The sequence below is a fragment of the Octodon degus genome, unplaced genomic scaffold, assembly GCF_000260255.1.
Source record: "Octodon degus isolate 3935 unplaced genomic scaffold, OctDeg1.0 scaffold00029, whole genome shotgun sequence".
Lineage (NCBI taxonomy): Eukaryota > Metazoa > Chordata > Mammalia > Rodentia > Octodontidae > Octodon > Octodon degus.
In genome coordinates this window covers 3,089,500-3,115,119 of record NW_004524605.1, presented here as the reverse complement: position 1 = coordinate 3,115,119, position 25,620 = coordinate 3,089,500, and the positions used below count along the sequence as shown (strand labels likewise).

The window sequence follows — 25,620 nt, the reverse complement described above, 5'->3', positions numbered from 1 at the left end:
TTTTAAATGAGCAGAATATATTTATTGAGAGAAAGAAAGCTCCGGCCCAAGAGAGGGACAGGAGAGGGGGCCCAAGTGGGTAGTTCCCCCCGACTGGTGTATTCTTATAATCTCAGCACCTGGGGGCTTGAGGCAGGAGGATCGCCGTAAGTTCCAGGCCAGCCTAGACCACATAAAATTTGAGGCCAGCCTGAACCTATCTCAGAAAATCCAACTGCTGAATTTAATGTCCATAACCTATCTTTAGTTAAATTAAAAAAAAAAAAATCCATCTCAACTTTCAGGGGGCCTGCCCATTAGCTCAGTTGTTTAAGTGCCTGCTTAAGCGAAGCAGTCAGACTCAGGATACTGTGGTAAGGCCAGATCCTCAAGCCTTACCAGATCTGCCCTTAAGGCATCCTGAACCAGACCAAAAAAAAAAAAAAAAAAAAAAATCCAATTTATTTGCTACAGGGTATCTTTTTCCTACTGAATTGATTTAGTGCCTTTAACTGAAATGACTGTAGATCTATTTCTGAAGAACTGCATGACATTAATCTGTGCAACTTATGCTAGCACTATTACACAAAACTTGATTCAGGTACTAATGTATCTCTCTCCCAAACTTACTTTTCAAGATGGCTTTGGATTTTCACAGCCCTATGCACTTTTATATACATTTTATAATCAATTTATCAAAATCTATTAAAATGCCTCCAAGTCTGCCTCAACTGCATTTGTCCTAACAATTACTAAGAGAATTACATTTTAGCAACACTGAGTATTCTAATCCAAGAATATTCTATATCTAATGTTTTATAAATTTCTGTTTAATTTTGTTTACAGCTTTCCTACGAAAGCTTTAAAGTCTTTATACAGTCAAATAACAATTTTAATGGATTAAGGATCATATCTCTGGAGATGCAGGTACTTGGGAGGCTAAGGTAGGAGGATCAAGCTCAAGGCCAACCTAGGACTCAGGAGTCTGACAAAAAAAAAAAAACTGGAAAGAGCTGGAAAGGTAAGAGAAGGAGGAAACTTTTCTCATCCCCGGATTATGTGCCTATCATCCATTATTGTTTTGTTTTACTTTTATAAATCAAGTTTTACATTAATATTTTAGAGGTTATAGTTAGATAACATTTCACAATCTACTCAGGCACCAGATATGGTGGTGAATGCCTGTAATTCTAGCACTCAGGGGGCTGAGGTAAGAGGATAACCGAGTTCAATACCAGCCAGGAGTGCTGGCCACATAGCTCAGCAGACTAAGGTGCCTGCTTCGGCCAGGCGCAGTGGCTGGCCGGGGTTTGATCGCCAGCATACAGTGCCAGCCCCGGCCCCAGGGCTCGCTGAGATGGCAACTGAGACTGGGTGTGGTGGCGCGCACCTGTAATCCCAGCTCTTGGGAGGCTGAAAACAGGGGAATCACTACAAGTCCAATCTAAGTAGTGAGACCCTGAACATCCTGTACACCCTGCAGGCTTTTACTGACATCCTCCATTTCCCACTCCATTAAACTCAAGCGTTTAACACCAAAGACCGATGCACCATTATAGTAGAGAACCTAATAGAGGGCATCACACTAGCTCAAACTTGGAAGCAAACACTGCTGTGGTTTGGATGTCAAAGCCCCCAGAGCCCATATGCCATCAGCTTTGTCCCCAGAGTGGAGCTAAAGGGAGGGATGCCCTCGAAGAAGATAGTGGCCCAGTCCCCTTCCTCTCTCTCTCTCCCACTTACGGGTCATCCAGTGAGAGGCTGTGCTCTGCCAGGAGCTCCTCAATGACACGCTGCCTCACCACAGGCCCCAAGTTACAGCACCGACTGGTCATGAACAGAAATCACCAAAATTATGAGCCAACACAAACCTCTTCTACACTGACTATCTCAGGGCTGGTGCTGTCGTGATGGGAAGCTGACCAACAGACACACTGGACAGTAACATACACAGAAACTACTTTCCTGTCCGCTATTTGTTTCCTCACTTGTTAAATTACAAGTGGCACGGTTACCTTCCCCATTTATTAATCTTTCCCTTTTCCATCACTCTTCTTCCCTGTTTTCAACTATCTCTCCATCCATTCTCCATCTCTTCATCTACTCTCCCTAAATTCTTCTTTAGCTACCTAGTTATAAAGATTTCGCAACACATAAAAGGCCTTTGGTATACTAACAGGCTGAAATCCATATTACCATTTTGATCATTTCTTCCTTTTCCCAGCTGTCCGTTGCACTCATCTGCTCCTGAACACCTCTTGCCGTTTTCCAGGCACCACAAACCAGTACATGCAAAGCCCTCCACCTATTTCTGTGCCCCTTTTCTTGGTAAGCTGCAGAGCCACAGACTTTTTACTAAGCAATGCATATTCAAATTCTGTCCTAGTACCTGCAGTTCTCTGACTTAAAGCCACACTTTATAAAATGCCTTCTTACATTTAAAAAACTTTTACTGTTATTCCAAATAACGTAAGCACATAATTTTTAAAATAACTAGTAAATGGGCCAGGGAGATAGATTAGTGGCATAAATGCCTGCCTGTCAAGCACAAGGTCCTGAGTTCAATCCCTGGTACAAACATAAATCTTTTACCTCTTAGTATCTGTTGGTGATAGCAATTTTTAACTTACCAAGTTCTTTTTCTGGTAGTATTTATTTTTATTATAAATTGTCTATTACTATTTCTCAATTATCCATTTTTTTTAATGTATTTAGTACAGGGTCTCACTACACAGATCCTGTTTTCAGCCTCCCAGACACTGGGATTACAGGTGTGCACCACCATGCCCAGTCTCAATCGCTGTCTCAGCACACCCCAGGGGTGAGGCCAGCACCTTGCCTCTGCCTAAACTCATTTCCTGCCTTCCTGTCAAAAGAAATTAGTCTGTCTCTGTCTCTGTGTCTCAGCATTAGTAAAAACTGAATCCAAGGCCTTCCTGTGGAGCTACTATACATAGCCAGCTTTTTTTTTTTTTTTAATTTAGGGCAGGGTCTATAGGGTCCCACTACATAGATCGGACTCATAGTGATCCTCGTGTTTTCAGCCTCCCAAGCGCTGGGATTACCACGCACGCCACCACACCCAGTCAGAATCGCGGTCTCAGTGTGCCCCGGGGCGGGGCCGGCACGGCACCCCAGGGATCAACCCCTGGCAGCTGTGCTCTGCCAAAGCAGGCGCTTTAGTCTGCTGAGCTATCTGGCCGGCCACTTTTTTTTTTTTTTTTTTTTTTTTTCTTTTTCCAGGGGGCAGTCTCAAAAACGGCCAGGCCTGTCTCAAATCTGTGACCTCCCTACCTCAAAATTTTATAACCGTGACAGTAAAGGTCTGCACCACTATGCCCAAATAAATTGTTTTTTCCTTCTCTTAGAAGAAAGGGCCTTGGATATCAGAGAAGTTTTAGAATGGCACAGTTATCCAATATCTAGTTACTCCCAGAACACCTGCTAAGCATTCCATACAAAGAAAGGATAAAAGGAGGTAACTAATTTAGCAAATGAAAAGCGCATGTAATTCATGTTTCTTGGTCAGGCAAGGAATTTCTTACCAATCCCTTGCAAATGTGAAAGCTAGTTACACATAAACTAAGTTACTTACCTGAGTGTGGGACAAGGTGAGGTGGAGCCCTGACAGGGTGGGTTACTGAGGTTCTGGCTCATCCCCAAAGAAGACAGAGCCTATCATCATAGCTGATCCCTGCTCTGCACCGTAAGACTACTTAACTTGGTATTTCTCCCAAATAAGTAAGATCTTTCTGGCTATCACTGGCTTTTTGGCTGGAAAAACTTAACATTAATTTGTCACGATAACAGAACCTTATAATAAGGCTTCTTAATTATTTTAAACTTGGCCAACACTGTATGTTCTCTGTCTGCAGTATTGGGGATTAGACCCTAAGTAGTCAGGATTATAGGTATACACCACCATGCCCAGTTTAGACAGGACTATAGGCATAATCTACCATGGCCTGGCTTGGGTATTTTCACACACACAGTCAAATTTTATTATCAAATGCTGAACTTCACAACTGGTAACCATGTCAGAGCTAACTTAGGCTATTATTAGACTGCTACATTTTCTCCCAAATGAAACATCAACCAATACCTACAGTATCTAACATCGGACATAACTTGAACTCTAAGTTCAAAATAGTTCAAAATTTTATCTGAAAGAGATTAATATGTAGAGAAAAGCTTTTAAGTTCCAGATGGAATGAATGAGTACAAACAAAAGAGCTGCACACATAAACCCTAAATAAAGTGACATGGGTCAGTGAGAAGTAGTGAGAAACTCCCTGAAAAAATTTAACAAATACTGTATGTTGCTATTAGTTTTATATAAAGAATCAAAAAAATAAATGTATTAGATCTATATAAAATGTGTCAATGGAATATTACTTTGGATACAAAACTATGAAATTTGTATTTTAACCTTTAAACAAAAATACATCTGATTTCATCTTTTAAAAAATACTTCTTAGGGCTGGGAAGATAGCACAGTAGAACAGGCAAGCGCAAGGTCCTGAGTTCAATACCCGTACTGGGGGGAAAAAAAAACTTCTAAGGATATCTAAAACTGATTCCATATAAAGTACAGAAAATTTACTAAAACACTGCAAATTTTAAAGAGGATACAGAGAAGAGAAAATTAGATCAATGCCCTCGGTTACTAATACATGCTATTTTGACTTGTGTTCTCTGGAGTACAGATGAACAATATGCTGTTTATAGTTTTTGAAAAGCAGAACCATTAAATTCTTGAGGTAAAACATAATACAAGAAATCAGGACTTATAAATTTTAACATTTAATATCTACACACTCTAAAACACAAAGTTAAGCTATCAAAAGGAATTTTTTTAAAAACCTCTGTCATTATCTACATCTTTTTTAAAAATATCAATGTGGGGAGAATAGAGTAGCAGGCCACTGAAGAAGCTGCCAAAATGATGCCCACACCTGTTAAAGTGCTGAAAGGGGACTGACAGCTCCTACGGCATCCCTCAGCTCGTGAGTAACATCAGTGCCTGCCGGGTGATTGCTGAGGCTGTAAGACCCGCCCTCAGTCCCCATGGCACAAATGAGGTTATTGTAGAGGGCTGAGGCAAAGCAACAGTTTCTAATGATGGTGTTGGGGCCTGGGAGACAGCTCAGTAGAGTAAGTGCTTGCCTGGCAAGCGCAAAGGCCTGAGTTCAAGCCCCGGTTCCGCCAAAAAAAAAAAAAAAAAAAAACACTAGGGAGTCCGATATAATAGTGAGACCCTGAACGCACAATCTCGAAACTTCTTGATGTCGCCCATGCTGCAGACTTTGGCGGATGCAGTCAGACCTCAAGGTGCCAAGGCTGGTGATGGCACCAGCTCTGTGATACTGCAGTGATGCTGCTGGCTGCGGAGTTCCTGAAGCAGGTGAAACCCTGCGTGGAGGGAGGTCTGCACCCCCAGAGCATCATCTGAGCTTCCCGCACAGCTACACAGCTGCAATTAACAAGATGGACGAGACTGGTGTGACTGTGAAGCAGCAAGATGAAGTGGAGCAGAGGAAGCTGCTGGAGAAGGTGCCCTGACGGCTCTGAGCTCCCAGCTGACCTCCCAGCAGAAAGCCTTCTTTGCTAAGATGGTGGTTGGCACTGTGATGATGCTGGATGACCTGCTACAGCTTAAGATGACTGGAACCAAGACAGTACAGGGCGGAGCCCTAGAGGACTCTGGCTGGCAGCTGGTGCTGCATTCAAGAAGACTTTGTCTTATTCTGGATTTGAAATGCAACCTAAAAAGCTTAATAACCCCACAATCACCTTATTAAATGTTGAACTCGAGCCGAAAGCTGAGAAAGACAATGCTGAAATCAGAGCCCACATGGTAGAGGATTATCAGGCAATTGTTGGGTTTTTTTGTTTTTTTTTGTTTTTTTTTTTTGGTGGAACCAGGGACTGAACTCAAGCCCTTGCACTTGCCAGGGAAGCGCTTATTCCACTAAGCCATCTCCCCGGCCCCAGGCAATTTTTCTTTTTTTCTTTTTTAATTTTTTATTTATATTGTTTGTGTGTGTGTGTGTGTGGCCAGCTCAGCCCACCAGGGGGCAGGGCTGGCTGGCATGTGGTGCTGGGGGATTGAACCGCGGTCCCTGTGCTTTGTTGAGCTTGTTCTAAGTAGGTGCCTTAGACCACTGAGCCATCTCACCAGCCCACCCAGGCAATTGTTGATGCTGCCTGGAATATTCTTTATGACATGTTAGAGAAGATCTATAATTCTGGAGCCAAAGGTATTTTGGCCAAATCCCCTATTGGGATGTGGCCACCCAGTACTTCGCTGATAGGGACATGTTCTGTGCTGGCCATGTGCCTGAGGAGGACTTAAAGAGGACAATGAAGGCCTGCGGAGGCTCAATCCAGACCAGCGTGAACGCTCAAGCAGCAGACATGCTGGGCCGCTGCCAGCTGTTCAGAGACACAGACTGGAGGCGAAAGGTACAACTTCTTTACCGGCTGCCCCGAGGGCAACACTTGTAGCTTCATCCTCCGCAGCAGAGCTTAGCAGTTCATGGAGGAGACAGAACGGCTTCTGCATGACTGTCAGGAGGGCCCCCAAGCATGACTCAGTGGTGGCTGGTGGTGGAGTCATCGAGATGGAGCTCTCCAAGTACCTTCGAGATTACTCAAGGACTATCCCAGTAAAACAGCAGCTACTGATCGGGGCATATGCTAAGGCCTTGGAGAGTATCCCACGCCAGCTATGTGACAATGCTGGCTTTGATGCCAAACATCCTGAACAAACTACGGGCTCGGCATGCCCAGGGCGGCCTGTGGTGTGGGGTGGACATCAACAATGAGGGGGCATTACTGACAACTCTGAAGCTTTTGTGTGGGAGCCAGCTATGGCGCAGATCAACGCCGTGACAGCAGCCTCTGAGGCTGCGTGCCTGATCATTCTGTTGACAAGAGCATCAGGAACCCTCGCTCCACTGTGACACTCTTCCAGGAGCAGGCCAGGCTGGGGCCGCCTCCCTGGAGATCCCACCCATCACACTGGCTAGCAGCTGTCTGCTGGTGTGCTTGCCCTCCCTGAACCGGTTCACTGGTATTATGAAGAAGTGGTAGTAACTGGTCTGTTCTGTTCTCACTGGAGGTTACTTAAATAAAACTTAAGACTTAGCGGGGGGGGGGGGGGGAATATATATATACACACATACACACACATATATATACACATATATGTATGTATGTATCTCAACATGAATTTATTTTTAAAAACATGATGAAATGTTAAAATATGGTATTCTTCATATTGTAAACACTCTTCAAATATCTTGAAAAACATTCAAATGAATCTTATCACACATACAACCTTTATAACAAGAAAATGTATGTTTTATGTAACTACATTTAAAATAAGGAACAATTAACTTGGAATTTATATGAGATGATGCTAGTTCTGATATGCGCTAGAGATCAGCACAGATTAACAAGACTGTACACATTACACTTGAAAGGCCTTAAATTCATTCACAGACTTGAATGTGGAATACTCAGAATGGGAACACAGCTGCTGCTACCATAAAAGATGCTGGGGCTGGGGAGATAGCTCAGCGGCATAAACGCCTGTCTGGCAAGCCCAAGACCCCCAGTTCAATCCCTGGTACCAGCATGCCATGCTGGCCCCGGAACCGCACATGGTGGCGCACATCTGTAATCCCAGCACTAAGGGAGGCTGAGACAGGAGGATCACTACAAGTCCCAACTGCGTAGCAAGATCCTGTATCAAAAAAAAAAAAAGAGAGAGAACATATCAAAGATGCTGAAAATCCAAAATGTATGTGGCATGACCACTGATCATACGGATTAACCGAAGGCTGGCAGACCAGTAAGGCCTACTTTTCAGTATCTGCAGGTACTTCCAGAGACAGCTGGCACCGAGGCCAGCACACGGGGGAAGAGCTGCTGTGGGTGGCAAACAGGAGAAAACCGGCTCCTCCTGCGTTTGAAAGCTCCTTCAGCTTGAGCGGGTGGCCCTTGGCTACAGCCTGTGCCTGAGGTCATCAGCCTGTAGCTTCTTCAGCCTTCCAATGGAAATGCACACCAGGTTTTATGTTTTCGTTCCTTCAGATTAGGTCTCACTATGTAGCTCAGGCTGGTTTTTAACTCACTACAGAGCTGAGGATGGCCTCAAACTTGCAATAATCCTCCTGCCTCAGCCTCCCAAGTGCCGCCTTACGGCATGCGCCAGGACACCTGGGTTGATCTCTTTCTCTGCAGCTTCCAGCTCCTTTGACTGAGCAGCTACCGGATCTGCCTGTGAGCTACCTGATGAATCCCCGTGCAGAACTGCTTCTACTCATTCCATTCCCCTAACCAATACATGTGAGGTTATAGTCAATGTTTAAAAGCTATTATCATTTTTGATTGCTTAAAAAATAATATAAGGAAATAATATTATCCATCATCTCCCACCCTACCTAGAGAGTTTAAAATAATGAAGGGGATAAATAGGTTGTCTTAAAAGAGGTTGTCTTATGAGATGACTAGCTCAAACACAGTCAAGCTCAAACACCACAGCACAAAGACACACAAAGAACAAAGTACCTGTGATGTCATATTATCAACTGAAAAATGTTATCTTCTGCTGCTATATTAAACATTAAATGCAATGTAAACTGAAAAAAAATAAAAACTACATACATATTTAGCACGCTTTTTAAAAGTCTCTTCTCTTGGGGCTGGTGAGATTGCTCAGTGGTCTAAAGCACCTACTTGGAACAAGCTTAGCAAAGCACAGGGACCGCGGTTCAATCCCCCAGCACCACATGCCAGCCAGCCCGCCCCCTGGTGGGCTGAGCTGGCCACACACACACACACACACACACACACATAAATAAATAAATAAAATTTAAAAAACAAATTTTTTTTTCAAAAAAGTCTCTTCTTTCTCTTGAATTAAATTACATAATCAGCATCCTTTGTTACCACTTCCTAACCAGAAACAAACTTCAGTACTCATTTGGAATGTAAAATTCCCACCAATACATACCATAGTTCCCTGAAAGAACAGGTCTTATATTAATTTTTGCTCCAAAAAAGGCACATAAGGCTTATTTTCAGAGGATATGCTCTATCTTTTCAAGTAATACAATCTACATTCATTCAGGCATGACAACCTAATTTATTCAAATAGTCATGTCACCATCTTCTGGAACACCGTAATTCTCCAAATGCTGAATTCCGCGCAAGTCCATGTGCTGTAATCGAGCTTCCTTTTGAAAGGAGCATTTCTTGTCTGTGTAGGCTGCTCACAGTGCATCATTACAAACACAAGGTGTCCTGAATTGTGAAGATGAGTATTAGCAACAGCCACGGCTAACACACTACTCTTGCGTTGTGTCTGAACTCCAGCCAACTGTTTAGCAATGAGTCCTGAGCTCATCTACTTACACAGGCATCACCTCTCATCCAAAGATGGTCACTTGGGCATTTACAAGTCATTATAACTTATGCTATCATGAGTATTAATGTCAATATTATTTACTTATATTTGTGTATTAACATTATTTTATAATTCACCATATCCGTCATATGTTGCCATGGACACACTAAATGCATCTGTCTGGCTGACGATCTTAACTGGAACTTATTTTGGGAATGGTACTTACAAGCATCCTGAAAATTAACACATGGGCTTATTTTCCAGTCAGGTACTATTTTGGGGGGAAATACAGTATTATAAACATAAGCAGCATTTTATAATAAATCATACAACAGTAACAGAATACAATTTGTAATGTCAACTGTATTACCAAAAAAGCTCGAAACAGGCATGGAAAGTGAAGCAAACTTGCAATGCTGAAAAAACTTTTCTGCCCAATATCCTGTTCTTTCTTTTTGGCCGGCTCAGCCCACGGTGGGGGCAGGGCTGGCATGGCATGTAGTGGCTGGGATTGAACCATGGTCCCTGTGCACTTGTCTAAGCAGGCGCTTTAGACCACTGAGCTATCTCGCCAGCCCCTATCCTGTTCTTCTTGAGAACATACACAGATGTATTTGACAGCGCTGAGCAGCTACTAAGTACTAAGCACTGGGAATATGGATGATAGTCAACAAAGGGGATTGGGGGGACAGTACTGAGCACCACATTCAGGGCCTTTGCACAAGCTACATTTCCAGCCTTTTTCTTACTTCTGAGACAAGGTCTTGCTAAGTCACTAAATTACCCAGACTGGACCCCAATTGGCTCACATTTTAGACCATGGTCTGCCTGACTTCACAGAAAAAAAGCGTGGGGTAGAGGGGCCTGGAGAAGCTGCTCAGGTAATAATGGCAGGCAGAAAGCAGGCAGCTGGGAGAGCAGGGAGGGGAAAGGTGCCCTCAGTGACTGCCTCTTCCACGCAGACCCTGTCTCCTACCAGCAAGCCCACTGTAGCACCCCAAATTTCCACCACCTTCCATGAGCCCCACTTCTCAGTGTATGAGGATTTGGGGGCCCACCCCAGATCTAAGCCACAGCACACAGTTAATAATGGGGATGTAAACAGAACTGGACACTTATAAAAAATTCCTACTCACTACCTTCATGATACAGAAATAGTTACTACCTGCCAAGCTGTACAGTCAACCTTCCCACTTCACCTTCCTGCAGTTCACTTCCGAGTACCACTCAGTCACATCCTAGAACTCAGACATGGAAAGCCAGGCTGTGCAAACAGTTCACAACCTAGGACATATTCAGGAAGCTAGTGCAGCAGGAACTACTCCAAGGCTGTATTCCGATGCTAGTGGAAGCAGACAGTCTCAACCATATGAATGATAACTGTAGCAATCAGTAATCACACTAAGCTTCATTTAGTGGGTAAAATAAAGTCCACATGGGTGGTATTAACAGCTAGCTGAATATGTAATAAACTCATCAAAGTTTAATGCTTTTGTGCCCTATCATAGGTTGAGTTTTCAATACTTGGTTTGGTTTGGGTTTTTTGAGACAGCATCTCAGCACGTAGTCAGTCCAGTCTGGCCTTGGATTCACTATGTAGCCCAGGCTGGCCTCCACCTCACGGTGACCCTCCAGCCTCGTGGTGACCTCATGGCCTCACAGTGACTCTCATGGCCTCTGAGTGCTGGGATTACAGGCCTGTAACACCACACCCTCCTCCTCCTTTTGTTTTTGAGACAGGTTCTCACTATGTACCCCAGGCTAGCCTCCAACTTGCAGAGAACCTCCTGCCTCAGCCTCCTGAGTACTCGGGTAACAGTGTACCACCACACATGGCTCAGTGACTCTATATTTACAGAGCACAGTACAGTAACAATCTCAACGTGATGAACCACTTTTTCCTACAACTATAAGCATCTCCACAACTTCATTTTCTAACAGGATAGGGCTTTGCCTCATTTCTATCACATAAACCCCTTAGTGAGAAGCTATCACGGTGGCAAGCCAGGCATTCATTCTGTTCAAAATTCTGAACTTCCTCTCAACAGCCACACCTAGATTCCCAACTACAGACCAGCCTATTTCTAGTGGGTGAAAACTGGAGCAAGGATACCTATCTCCTGGAGACTTGGGGAGCTGAATACATTCATGCTGGCTGCCAACCCGATCATCAATGATGCTACGCTTCCAAAGGTGTGGGACAGATTAGACCACAGTGTTGTCGTGTGCTAATGCTACACCAGAACGCCCACTGCATAAGATACATGTAACTGACTACTTCCTTTACAAGCTGCTTATGACGACTCACGTACAATGAAGTCACTCACTAATGAACTACTTAAATGCTCAAGCTTTTGAGTGATCCTGTGTATATAGTTAGGACCATGAAAATATTGGGAAAAACAAAATTTTTCAATGTAGCATGTCACAGGATTTTTGTCTCTGTATTCAAAAGAAACCTTACAATAATGAATGTGGTGACAATGATATTATAATGATAAAGATGATTTTAGAAACAAAATACTAATCTGGTTGCCATGGTGGCTCATGCCTGTAATCCCAGCACTCAGGAGGCTGAGGCAGAAAGATCATTCCAAGTTCCAGACCAGCCTGTGCTACTAAGTGAGCTCAAGGCCAGCCTGAGCTGCACAGCAGACCCTGTCTCAAAAAGACAAAATGGGGGGGGGGGGGGGGGAACTAATCTGCTAAAGAATATATTCTATTTCTGGTCTATAAAATTAATCAGGGCCGGGGAGATGGCTCAGTAGGATAAGCACTTGACTGGCAATCTCAAGGATCTGAGTTCAATCCCCGGTTCCGCCAAAAATAAATAAATTAATTAATTAATTAAATCAGAATGGGTCAAATAAAAAGTTCAACATTCTTCAATTCTCTAACATGAATAGCTTAATTTTAAAAATCAGTAATGATATAAAACTAGATAAAAGTTGAACGGTCTTAGGGTTTTAACATTGGGGGAAACTAATACCTGAGTAATAATCATTCATCGCACCCTACTTGCCCTCCTGGCCGCTGACTGCAGGAATGTAGACCACCACAGTCTTCTCCTGAACACCTACCTGGGCAGTAAGCATGGCATTCCTAGGACGTGGTCAGTATCAGTGTTAACCCCAATTCCTACACACTGCCACCAAGGAGGAAGGACAGAAAACATGCCCGTGAGAGGAATAAGAACAGTCCCACGCATCACAAAACAGCACTCTAGGGGCTGGAGAGATGGCTCAGTGGTCTAAAGCACCTACTTGGAACAAGCTTGGCAAAGCACAGAGACCGCGGTTCAATCCCCCAGCACCACATGCCAGCCAGCCCTGCCCCCTGGTGGGCTGAGCTGGCCACACACACACACACACACACAATAAATGTTTAAAATAAATAAATAAATAAATAAAAAACAGCACTCTCCTCCACCATCCTGCCTGGCTTCACAGCCACTGGCACCATGTGCTGCCAGTGCACTGACTCTCCCGGAGAGGAGAGAGGGGCACTGTAGAGCAACGGGCTCCAAAGCCCTTACAGGAGACAGGCGTGTCCCAGTGGAACTGCCTGACAATCACACTGTGTACTTGGACAAACAGCATCTGACTTAATTTTTATAATCCTAAAAGGCAAGTATTGTCCTTACTTTGAAAAAGGAAGAAATCACAGCTCAAATCCATTATGAACTTGAAGAGACCATTTTCTCTGCATTTTTTATTAAGGTCTACTTCAATGCTACCTTAAATAATTATTTATGAAAAAGTGACTGACTGATAAAAAGATCCATCAAGGCAGAATCAATAATCACTTTATTTCCTACTGCATTTCACTCAGTAGCATATTCCAATATCTGCAAATACTGATTTGCAACTAGATTCAACCATTTGTTTCTCTAGTGGCATGGGTCAGCAGCCGGCAAGAACGAAGGCGTTCACTTACAAGAGTTATACCAACTGTGCTCCAAGGCAGGCCTTCTCGCCCTCAGTGCAACAGATATTTTGCCTCAGATAACTCTGCTCTGGGGCAACAGGGGCTGCCAGTGCCCTACAGGATACTCCGCAGCATCTCAGGCTGTGATGCACCAGATAGCAGCACTCAATCCTCTGGTGTGAGAAGCAAAACTGGCTCCAGACAACGCCCAATGTCCTGGGCAGGGGTCCCCTCAGTTGAAAAATCACGGCTATCAAAAGAATACTGCAAAAATGAACTGAAAAGCCAGTCATGGTGGCGTACCCCTATAATTCCAGCACTCAGGAGTCTAAGGCAGGAGGATTATGAGACAGGAGGATTATGAATTTGAGACCAGCCTTTTAAAAAAAAACCTGAAAAAGTACACAATAACCGTCTACTCCAAAAAATCTCCTCTTCAGGTAGGAAAGATGAAAATTCTTTGAGACAATCCTCTATGACATTACTCTAAAATCAACAATGAGAAACACAAAATTCTAATAATTTTATATAGCATATTAAGAGGCCTACAAATTCTTGGGTTTTCTTCCAAATAAGAGATGAAAATTCTTCTAGACTGAATATGGCCAAACTTACTTAGTGACTTCTGAATGAAGTTTAAGTCATGTCTTGGAATGTATGAGATCACAAAAAAAAATTTTTTTGTATTTTAGGGAAGGGTCTATGGGGTGTTCAGGGTCTCATTACTAGATCGGACTCTTAGTGATCTGCCTATTTACAGCCTCCCAAGAGCTGGGATTACAGGCACGCACCACCACACCATCTCGATTGCCGTCTCACTGCACCCAAGGGTGGGGCCGGCGCAGCTGGCCCAGGGATTGAACCCCTAGTCCCTGTGCCCGCTTGCAGGCACTTTAATCCACTGAGCTATTTGGCCAGTCCTTAGGGCTAAAATCTTTCCATATAGTTCACTTGCTATGTGAATTTCCATCAAATGACTTCTGTTGATGCTATACGAAAAAATGACCAGACTTCTAACTCTCAAAGTTGAGAAAAAATTAACAAATTTGTTGTTATTCTAAGCCACTACGTTTTAAGATAGTTACACAGCAATAGATATCTGCAAACCTTAGATAATTATTTTCATATAATTGGTATACATTTCGCGTCTATTTCTCAATTACAGATTTTACATTTTGCAAAATCTTTTTATACCCACAAACGAAGTTATTCAATTCATAGTAAGATGACATGCTAGGCTTCTATTCCTCCAAACACAACTCAAGGGAAAAAAAAAGTAGATATGGACTCTGGGAATAATAACAAGCAGCAATAACAAAAAGAAATGAAACTAGTAGAGACACAAAATGCCACACTCAACCTGGAAAGCAAACTATGACCTCGAGCTAGAACCACAGGGCAACAGAGGCAGGAGTTAAAAAATTAGCTTAAAAAAAAAAAATTAACATTCTAGCCTCTTCTTTCCTCTATGCCCAGATCACCAATGAATTAGCAGCAACAGCCTGGAAGTCTCTGTCAGCATGACAAAGCTGGGGTAGCCCAAAAGCCCTCTGAGGAAAATGTCAAGAAACAGGTTTCTGCTGACAAGTGACACATGTGGCACTCACCCATCCAGCTCTGCTTTGGCAGGCCATGTGGTGAGTTACAACCTAGGGAGACTTCTCAGTTCAAGCTGAGATGCTTGGAACCAGAACTGTTTCAGATTTTGAAGATTTTCAGGTTTTGGAAGATTTGCATGAACTTTCAAAGATGGGTTTTCCTAAAATCTGAAATGCTGCAAAGTTCTTTGAGCATCACATCAGTTTGGGGTATCAGAGCATTTCAGATTGTTGGATGAGGTGCATTGCAGCATGGTGTGGGGAAGGTGGGTCACGGGTACTGGCAGGGAATCGTGGTAGAGTATCGACCCTAGGAAGGAGTCTGTTCAGGCAAGAGTACACTGTCAAGAAGGGAGGCAAGCAAGCTTTCAGGACAACAACTGTACCATCAAGGTCAGAGACTAGTGTTCTGACAGATTTGAAGACATGCCAAAGAGTCTAGGCAGCAAATATTATCTCAAGGATGTCTTTCCTTCCTCATCATCTAATACTTTCCACAGGGACTGCATCTGAAATTATAGTTAAAGTTGTAATTTGAAGCTACCAACTCCTCCAGCTTACAGAAGGCTAATGAAAAACTCTATGCACATTAATTTCTACAGAAGAGGCTGGAACTCACAGGGGAGAAATAAAGGGGCATCAGAGGTTTATTTCTTATTGTCTGTAGTTTTGGTCACTGTTGCCACACTGTCTTACAACTGATGGGTTGAACTGGACAGGGTAGCTTTAGTGGAGTTCCCGCTCAGTATTTTAACCATTCTGTTGCCAATGGGAAGCCACTAGAGTAGGGGTGGATGCTCAACCTGGGTTGTCCATTTTTAAGAGATTAAAAAGTCTTCATTATAAATTGCCTGAGAGAGTAGCAACTAACAGAATTTAATAGCAGTTCAGTGATGCCAGGTCACTATGTGACCTAACATTCGAGTGCCTCCCAAGCTCATCTGGACTAACACAAACTCCCTAATACAAGACTATTAGATTAAGTGACTAATATTCTCCTCCCCAAGGGATCATGAGCTTAATACCCAAAGTACACAAATCGGGAGCATAAAGCTACTGTAAGAGAAAGACAATACACTAAGCAATTTATACCCCCTGAAGCAGAAATACTGCTATGATCCAAGAATGAACCCCTAAGAAGTCAAGGATAAAGATGACAATCATAGGAAGCCAAAACTGGAAACCTTAAAAAAAGACCAACTAGAAATACTGAGTATGGGCCAAGGGGGCGATGAGGCTGTGATTAGGTCGCAGTCTTCCCTGGAGGCAAGGGTTCAAATCCCACAGACAGGAGGTGGAAAGGAGAGAAAACATGGAACATTTCAAATTAAGAAATGAAGAAATAAAGATGGTTTCCCTACAATTAACATTTTAGTAAAATCAAGATTGTAGATCTCAAAGAGTCAAACAACCAAAGAAAAATACATACCTAGAAAATGTGAGACTACCAAAAAGATTCCAGAGGACTAAAAAGGCCAAAAAATTGGCCAGAAAACTAACAAAAATGCAAAAGCAGTAGGGCCAGTGAGATAGCCCAGCAGACGGAGTGCCTGCTTAGGCAAGCTCAGGGACCAGGGTTCAATCCCTGGCACCACATGCCGCGCTGGTCCCACTGATCCCATGACTAGGACGGGGCCTGGAGGCACACACCTGTAATCCCAGTGCTGGGGAGGCTAAGACAGGAAGATCACTATGAGTCTAAGCTGCATAGTGATACTCTGTACCAAATACATTAAAAAAAAAAAAGACTCGGACTTAATTAGATATCAAAACAAGCAACAATGGTAATAAGAATCATGGGATAGAACAACGCAAACCTATGTAATCCTTGCACCTAGGTTTCATCATTCAGAATTTTTCAGAATTTAGAAAGGTAAACTGATGAGTGAGCAGGTATATTCTAGTATCCTCAACAGTGTCTAAGGCACTAGCATGTAACTGAACTCATCAATATTGTAAAGCAAAACATAAAATATTCACACTAAAACAGATTAATAAAAGCCATAATATCTTAATGACAAAAAGATGACTTCAAAATCTCACATTTGCAAACTAAATATGTAACTCATATTAAATATTGAAAACAATTTTTAAAATGCTTAAATACTTACAACTGGGGCCGGGGAGATGGCTCAGTGGAATAAGTGCTTCCTTGGCAAGCACAAGGGCCTCAGTTCAATCCCCAGCTCTGCAAAAAAACAAAAACACATCTGTGATTAAATACTTACAATTTAATGGTGATAAAAATTTCAGCTAGGCCTAGTGATGATACCCATCATTCCAACACTCAGAAGGCTGAGGCAAAAAGGTCAGGAGTTCCAGGCCAGCCAAGGGTACTGGTAAGTCTTAATGCGCACCTGTACTACTTATCCAGCAGGACTCCAGGTAAAAAAAAATTAAAATTGGGGGACCGGCCAGATAGCTCAGCAGATTAAAGCACCTGCTTAGGCAGATCCCTGGGGCATGCAGAGACTGGGTATGGTGGTGGCACACACCTGAAATCCCAGTGCTTGGGAGGCTGAGAACAGGAGGATCGCTACAAGTCCAATCTATGTAGTGAGACCCTGTAGACCTTATACTAAGATATACTTAAAAAAAAAAAAAAATTAAGCTACTGAGTGGATTGGCTTAGCTGACATGGTCACCCTTAAACCAGTCAATGTGACCAAAGGAACAGAGCAAGCAAGCTGGGCCCTTGAACAAACAAACTCAGAGTACACTCATTTTGCTTAGTCTCATGACATCCAAAGGCACAGTATAAACGCCAGGCAGGAGTGCAAGGAAATCTGGTGTCAGGAAGAGAAAGAAGAGACAGGTGGAGTAGCAGCAAAGCAACAATATCTACAGAGCTTTAATTCTGCTCAATTTAATTACAACTCCCTAAAATCAATTACTGATTGTATAATTTGGAGTGGGATCTCAGTTTCCATGGATTAAAAATGAATGCAATATCTTAGAGTCTCTCTAGCTATCTGAGTTTGTGACTATATTCTTTTGTTAAGACTATTAACAAAGTCTGGCATATATTACACTACTTATATGTAAAAATAGAAAATTTATTATATTTTTGAGACATTCTTGAGGCCATTAGCTTAGTAGATGTCCAGTAGATAAACAGGAAAAGATGTGAATTTTAAAAGCCACAAGGGGAAACTGATGTTTCTTTATAATGTTCAAAACTTCAACTTGAAATGAAAATTAAGGGGTTGAGAGTACAGCTTAGTGGTAGGGTGCTTGCCTAGCATATATGAGGCCCTGGGCTCGATCCCTAGCCCTAAAGGAAAAAGAGAGAGAGAAGGTAAGAAGTAGGCAGACAGGAAAGGAAGAAAGGAGGAGAACAGGGACCAGAACAAGGAAAGAAAGTGGGGGAGGGGATTAATTAAAACCAAAAGAGGCAATACATAGGGCTGGGGCTGTAGCTTAGTGGCATAGCACTTGCTTAGTATGTGCAAGACCCCAGCACCACCAAAAAAAAAAAAAAAAAAAAGGAAGAAGACAAAATAGACAAGTACTATTTTTCATCAACTATTCAATTTCAAACTGTGGTAATACTGAATGGCAGTAAGGAACAGAGCAGCAACTGCATACATACTGCAGTAGCTGTGTTTTAATTCTTTCATAATGTAAGTAGAAATTGTACATTCATGCATTAGTATCTGAAGATCCAGAGAAGTAATCCTGAACAATCCAGAACGAAACAAAATATTCATAAAAATGTTTTATTGTAATATATCTTATTATTACAAAGAAAAACTTGTTACTAAAGCTTGTTAGCTACAACCTAACAAGCAGGAACTTAATAAATTACAGTTAATGACAGAGTATACAGCCATGCTGTTGTGCTAAGAGGTTTATATTTTGGGGAAAGGTAGAGAGGAATGAACCCAGGGTCTGTGCACTGAGCAGCACTCCCCAGTTACTCGAATTGTTAACAAATTGTACTACTTAAAGACATCCTACAAGTCCAAAAACCATAAGAGATTTATACTAAAATTACTATGAACATCTAATTTTTAAAAGTATTATTAAAAATAAACCTAAACTCTTGTTTTTAAAAATCTGAAAAATGTGGTGCCCTATGTTTTGAAAATGTCTAGACTTCAACAAGAATAAGCCAACAATTACATGTGAGGCATAATTTACAGAAATATTAACTTCCAGAAATATTTATGGCATTTTTCTATAAAATTAGATGTAACATACCTACTCTGATCCAGTAAACAACTCAGTGTGATAGGTTTTGGATATTGTAAATAAAAAAATATGTGGGGAAAATGTCAACACTGTCCATGCCAAAGACAGTAGTGGTCTTATCTCTGCTAAATGCTTTCTATTTCATCTGTTTTATTAGCTCCGCTCCACACGAGACCACTGCCGCCTTCATTTCTGGAACGATGCCCCAATTCTTTTATCCCAGCCTTGTTGCCAGGGCTGCAGCTGCACAACCAATTCTTATTAAAATCGAGTCTTTGAAATGGAGGTCTCTGCAAGGAATATAAAGGATTTCATTATCTTTTCTCAAAACTCACAGGCTTAAGCTCTTACCCTTCCCAAGCCACACACTTGTGCCCTTTCTACCAACTCACACCAGGCAGAATGCAGCAGCGCTGCCTTAAATATCATAGCAAAGTTACATAAAGTGTAAGCTGCACAACGAGGAACCTTTTTAAATGACTTGTAATATTTATGAGGTAGCCACAGGTTGTAGCCAGATACTCATACACTGATGTGACTTGAGAAAACATTTTTCAGTATTTCTGAAAAATAAACACAAGAAAGTATAAGCAGTCTGCAATAACAATTTCAGAAATCTCAAGTCAGAAAAACCAGGTATTCAAAATTTAAATTATTTTATATTAGCTATTAATCTTGCTGTAGAGTACTTATTCCCCTATTATTTTCTTGGAACTCGAAAAACTTAAGACAATTTACATCCTTTTTCCATTTTTTACTGGGATCTTGTTCTCTGGGTAAAATAACTGCTTGAATTTGTTCATGAAAGACATTTTGTGACTGAATCTTGTGAGACAAGCTAATACAAAACTATCAACTCTGTGAAGATAAAAGTAGTCCAATTAAAAGTGAACAGATGAAATATACCTAATGCAAAGTAAAAATATTTTTAAATTAAAATAATATTTTTAATGCTGGCACACCACTTGAGTTCTTGTAACATGTAGAACCACAGAACTTTATTTGGGAGAAAATAATTAAAATTAGCGACATTCTTTGGGGTCACATATACTTCTTCTGTTCCCTGAGTGATTCACTGATAAACAGAAGAAAACAACAGAAAAGGCAGAGTGAGACGCGCTACCACTCAAGGGTCATCTCCTACAAAACTGTACTTTAGGTTACAAGAATGAAGCACCCTGAGATCCCATTATAAAAGTGACTGTTAGTTGCATTTTTAGGCAATGAAACCAAAATCAACCTAAAGGGACTTCATAATTCTTTGAATTTATAAGTATACAAGAAACATGTTTTAAAAAAAGAACATGATTAAAATGCAGAATGGGATCTCCTTACACTACATAGGGTGGCTATTATTAAAAATAATAAATGTTGGTAAGGTATGCTGGTACAACTGTAAAATGGTGTCACTGCTAAAAAATAAAAAAACTACCACAGGTCCTCAAAAAAATAAAAAGAATACCACACATATCAGCAATCCCACTTCCAGGATATAATCAGAAAAAGTAAAGACAGGGCTCCCAAAAGGCACGCGCACACCCATGTTTGTACTTGCATTACTCATACAGCCAAGAGGAAGCACTGGAATGTCCATGACAAGGAACACAAGACAACATGGCTCACACTGTCACCCTCAGACCCAAAGGGTGGGTTCCATAAGTCCCTTATGCAAAAGAGCATTCCATATGCACACAACCTATGCATATCCTCCCATATAACTTAAAACATCTCCAGTTTATTTAAAATAACTGACAGTATAAATGCTAAATACTAATACTAATACTGTATTACTAAGTGAATAAAGATAGGGAAAAAAGACAGACCTGTCTTTTTTAAGTACTAAATGTTCAGAACAAAGAAAATTATTTTTCTGAACATTTCTGATCAGTGGTTAGTTGAAGCCTTAACTGTAAGCCTGTAGATACAAAGGGCTGACTCTACACAAATTGCAGTATTTGTTCAATCTTAAAAAGAAAGAAAATACTGTCTGTGCTACAACAGGATGAACTTCATGGACGATACGCCAAGTGCAATAAGCAGTCACAGAGAGACAGATACTGTATGATTTCATTTATTATACACAAACATAACATAGGTAGGCACTGGGCATGGGCATAAGGGAAAGAGTAGTTAACAGGTATAGTTTCAGCTTTGCCAGCTGCTTTTGTAAGAATTATCATACCATGCTTAACTGCTCAGTAGACCCAACATTAAGACCACTAACACTACTTACATAAGCACAGCATATTCTCTCAGATGGCAATTATTTCTAGATACTTCTATGGAGGACCATTAACACAAAACTGGGAATTTAATTCCAACTCACGATCCCTGAAACTATTATTAGACTTAAAATATTTTTTTGCTTATAGACAAAAACATATATATTAGATCAAATCGTCAAAACTGAGTTGATAACTAACCACTGTATTCCTCAAAAATCTCCCAAACTCCATCCTTATAGTTATTTACTTATACATACATACAAAAGAAACTCAATTCAAGGAGACCCTTTGAAAGATCCCACTTAGCTTGGCCTTTCTCTTAGTTACCTTTTCTTGTTGCTGAGACAAAACACCTGGCACCCAAAGTGAAAAGGGAAAGATTTATCTAGCTTTCAGTTTTTTCAAGGTTTCAGTCCATACCTCACTGGCTCCAACGCAGGGTGACGTGACAGAGGGTCATCACAGAGGACAAACAGTAACAGTTCGCGGCAGGCAGAAGGTCCAAAACAACCTTAGGCTAGTAGCACTCTCATCTTTAATCCTACCAGCTGCAGGGATGTGGCTCAGTGGCACAATGCCTGTCTGACAAGTGCAATGCCCTAAGTTCAATTCCCAGTTTAAAAAAAAAAAAAAAAAAATCCTAGGGGGCCTGGCCTTAGCTCAGTTGTTTAAGTGGCTGCTTCCACAAAGCTGTCAGCCTCAGGTTGCTGGAGTTGATCCCCACAACACTCCAGCCAGCCAAACCACCCCTGAGGGCATTCGGAGCAACAAAAAAAAAATATCCTAGCATCACACCATGAATCAATCCCAACATCACACAGAGTAAACCCAACCACCTCTGAAAAGCCCTGCCATGACTCAACGAGGTTTTAGGAGAACATCCTGACAACTTATTGTGTATGTTTGTGTCTGTGTGTGTTGTCCATGTGTGTATGCGTGCTTGCGCACACTAACCTAACCTGATGCCTTCTGGCACGCTGCTATTCTTCAAAATGCTGTGAATTCAAAATAAGAAAATGACAGCCTCAAAACATACCACATGATCACAAAGCCAGAAAACTCCAACTGATGTTGCTAGGTATTGTACTGCCTGACTTCCTTCTCTCTCTCTAAAGCAGTATAATTTTTTCCCATCACCAAGACATCTTACTAGCCAGACGCAGTAGGCGCTGTTGTTCCAGCTCCTCACAAAGAGGATCACTTGGGCCCAGGAGTCTGAGCCTAGACAGAGCAACACAGCAAGGCAACACACCCTTGATCCCTGTCTCAAAAGAAAAAGAGCTGGGAATGCTGCTGAGCACCTCCTGCGTCCGAGCCCTGGCACTATCGCTGCCTCTAAGAGACACATAAAGTTAAACACCAGCAAAGCAGACAGGGTTGGATATTAGGAATATAAAAATTTTTAAAAATACTACATCCTTGAATTTACCAGAGAAGCTATTCACAGACTACCAAATTAACTGAAGGAAAGTATAACTAAGAAGAAATAATTTTTGGTTTATAACAATTGTGACAAGTAAAAAAAAGAAAAATTGACAAGTACAAGCAACACTTTTTAAGCTAATTTTAAACAAATTTAGATATCAAAATGAATTTGACAATATTCAACATCTACTTTTTATTGTTAAAATTTGGGGGGAGTTGCAGGGATTAAACCCAAGGCCTCTTGTATACAGGTAAGCACTTTGCCATGAGCCACCTCTTCTGCCCTGTTTTTTTGAAGCTCTTAATGAATCAAAAATAAATTGATTTCTTTTGCATTTTATTTAGAAAGCACAACAAAAGCTGGCTTAATGCTTAATGGTAAAATACAAATACATATTCCAATAATGTTAGCACTGAAGGAAACATCAGAAGCACTAAAATAATGAACAAGACAAGGTGTTCATCATCACAATGTCTCAGAAGATCCAGCCGGCACGGTCTGGTGGCACACACCTGTAATCCCAGCATTCAAGGAGGCTGAGCCAAGAGGACCACCATGAGTTTGAGGCCAGCCGGAGCTACACAGTGAGTTCAAGGCCAGCCTGGGCCCTGTCTCAAAAAGAAAAAAAAAAGAGGTTCCAGCCAATGCAACTGAACAAGCTAGCTCCAGAATCCATCCTTTAATTTTTTAATGTATCTCTTCCAAATGAATACTTACAAAGATCACTTAAAACCTTTTACTATCCTGAAAGAAAAATGAGGACAAATAAGTAACACGGGAAGTTAAATCACAAAATTAAACAAATGAAAATGAAGACCAAAACCAGTATTTTTGGCTCAACTGGCAGACCCAAGTGTCATGGTTTGTGTCTAGTTGTCCCCCCAAAGCCTCATGCAGTCATGGGGCAGCTTCCGGAGTGTGACTGATTACTGCCGGTGTGGCTGCTGCACCTGCCTTGGGCAGGTATTTGCAGTACAGTGTGAGTAGGGGAAAGAGGCCAGCTAGCTAGCTACCGCAGCTGCAGGCCCTCCCTTTGCTCTCTCTCACTCTTTGCTGCCACCATGAAAGGTTGCTCTCTGCCATGTGCCTCTCTGCCTTGGAGCCAGCTGAGTGAGGACAGAACCTCCAGTAACTGCGAGCTAAATAAACTTTCCTCCCCTAATTTTGAGTGTCAGGTATTTGTCTCAGCAACGAGAGAAGAGTAACCGAGACACTAAGTAATACCTGCCAGGCAAGCATGGCATAACACACCTGCCTGTCTCAGCTCTACGGGAGACGAAAGTAGGAGGATCACCTGAAATCAGAAATACCTTTGATATCAGGCTGGACAACAGAATGAGTTCGGTCTCAAAAAAAAACAAGAGCATTAAAAAACCAAAGATTTCATGGATTCAGGGAACTGTCCTATAGTTACAGATCAATAAGGTTGATAATGAAAAACTTCAATTTTTTTTCAAGACAGGGTCTCACCACGTTGCCCAACCGCATGGTGACCCTCCTGCCTCAGCTTCCAGAGTGCTGGGATCACAAGCATGCACCACCATGCCTGGCCACTGATGAGTGTTTGTTTCCCTACCATCTACCCCAAAATTTCACTTACAACAGCCCAGTGTCAGAAAATACTCATAGATGTGAACAAAGACAACCTTAAGTGTGACTACAGGAGGGCTGTCAAAGGACAGCACTGACAGAATTTTATTTAGAAAATGACGTAAGTTTTAGGAAGGATAAGTTTCAATTTTCTGTAACTCATCAAGTACTGTGATATGCAAAGCAAATTTTATTTTTGGAAGGTACACTTTAAAAAGCATATTTTTGGGCCTGTGAAATAGCTCAGCAGACTAAGCACCTGCTTGGGAGAGTACAGGGACCAAAGTTCAAGCCCGGGTTCCGCATGCTGTGCCAGCCCTGCCCCTGGGGCATGCTGAGCTGGGGAATGAGTCTGGGCCTGGTGGCGCATGCCTGTAATCCCAGCGCTGGCAAGGCTGAAAACAGGAAGAACACTATGAGTCCGAGCTGCATAGTGAGACCCTGTACCAAATACATTAAATAGAAAAAGAAAAGAAAAAAGTACAGCAGCGTATTTTTCTCAGTCCCTTCTGAGAGAAGCTGAATAATCCAGTGTGCATGTGGTGCAGTCCTCTGCCGCAGCACCAGGCAGCGAAGTGCCGAGAAGAGGTCAGAGGTGCTCTGAGGGCAGAGGCCCCCGGGCCGAGCCGGGGTCCCTCCGAAACCTGAATTCAATGCCCTGAAGTAGGAAAGTAGGTGCAATTTACTAAACAAGTTAAGCAAATGGTTTTTTGTCTTAACACATGGAGATGTTTATTATTGCATTGTATCTAATAATAAAAAAAGTGTTCTACAAGAAGAGTTCATTAAATTATGCTGTTTATCATTTAACAGACTGCTATCAATAAAATTAACGCTTACTTTCTAATATGAAAAATGTCTTAGAGAAATGAAAAAGATACTGCATAATTATATAAGAAACTATAATAAAATTTTAAAACAAGCATTAACAACAAATCATAGGTAGCAGAGGGAAAAAAAACACCACGACATTGAAAGGATACTTTTATAAGGGGCTGGGGAGATAGTTTAGTAGAATAAGTGCTTGCCTGGCAAGCACAAAGTCCTGAGTTCAATCCCCAGTACCGACAAAAAAAAAAAAAAAGATAATTTTATGAACGGTACTACAATCATGAAAAGAACTTTGCACATAGCCTGACATTTGATAGTTCAACTAATGTAATTACTATGCCTATCATTAATAAAAAGCCACTGTTTCTTCTTTAAAGACATTATATAAAATATGCATCATATACACATACACACTATCATTTTAACCTTTTTTTT

The 25,620-nt window shown here is 41.7% G+C and overlaps 1 protein-coding gene and 1 pseudogene across 2 annotated transcripts in view; one reads left to right on the top strand and one right to left on the bottom strand.

Moving 5' to 3' along the window:
* The window catches only part of Cdc42se2 (CDC42 small effector 2), a 90,349-nt gene that overhangs the window by 42,564 nt on the left and 22,165 nt on the right, over positions 1 to 25,620 (bottom strand). Inside the window, exon 1 of one of the 2 annotated variants that reach the window (XM_023713278.1) lies at positions 1,723 to 1,742. The exons of the other annotated variant lie outside the window; for it this stretch is intronic. The gene's annotated coding sequence lies outside the window, so the exon portion shown is untranslated. Of the gene's footprint in view, positions 1 to 1,722; positions 1,743 to 25,620 lie in introns of those variants that run through there. 2 annotated transcript variants of the gene reach the window in all.
* Positions 4,922 to 7,042, top strand: LOC101569428 (annotated as a pseudogene).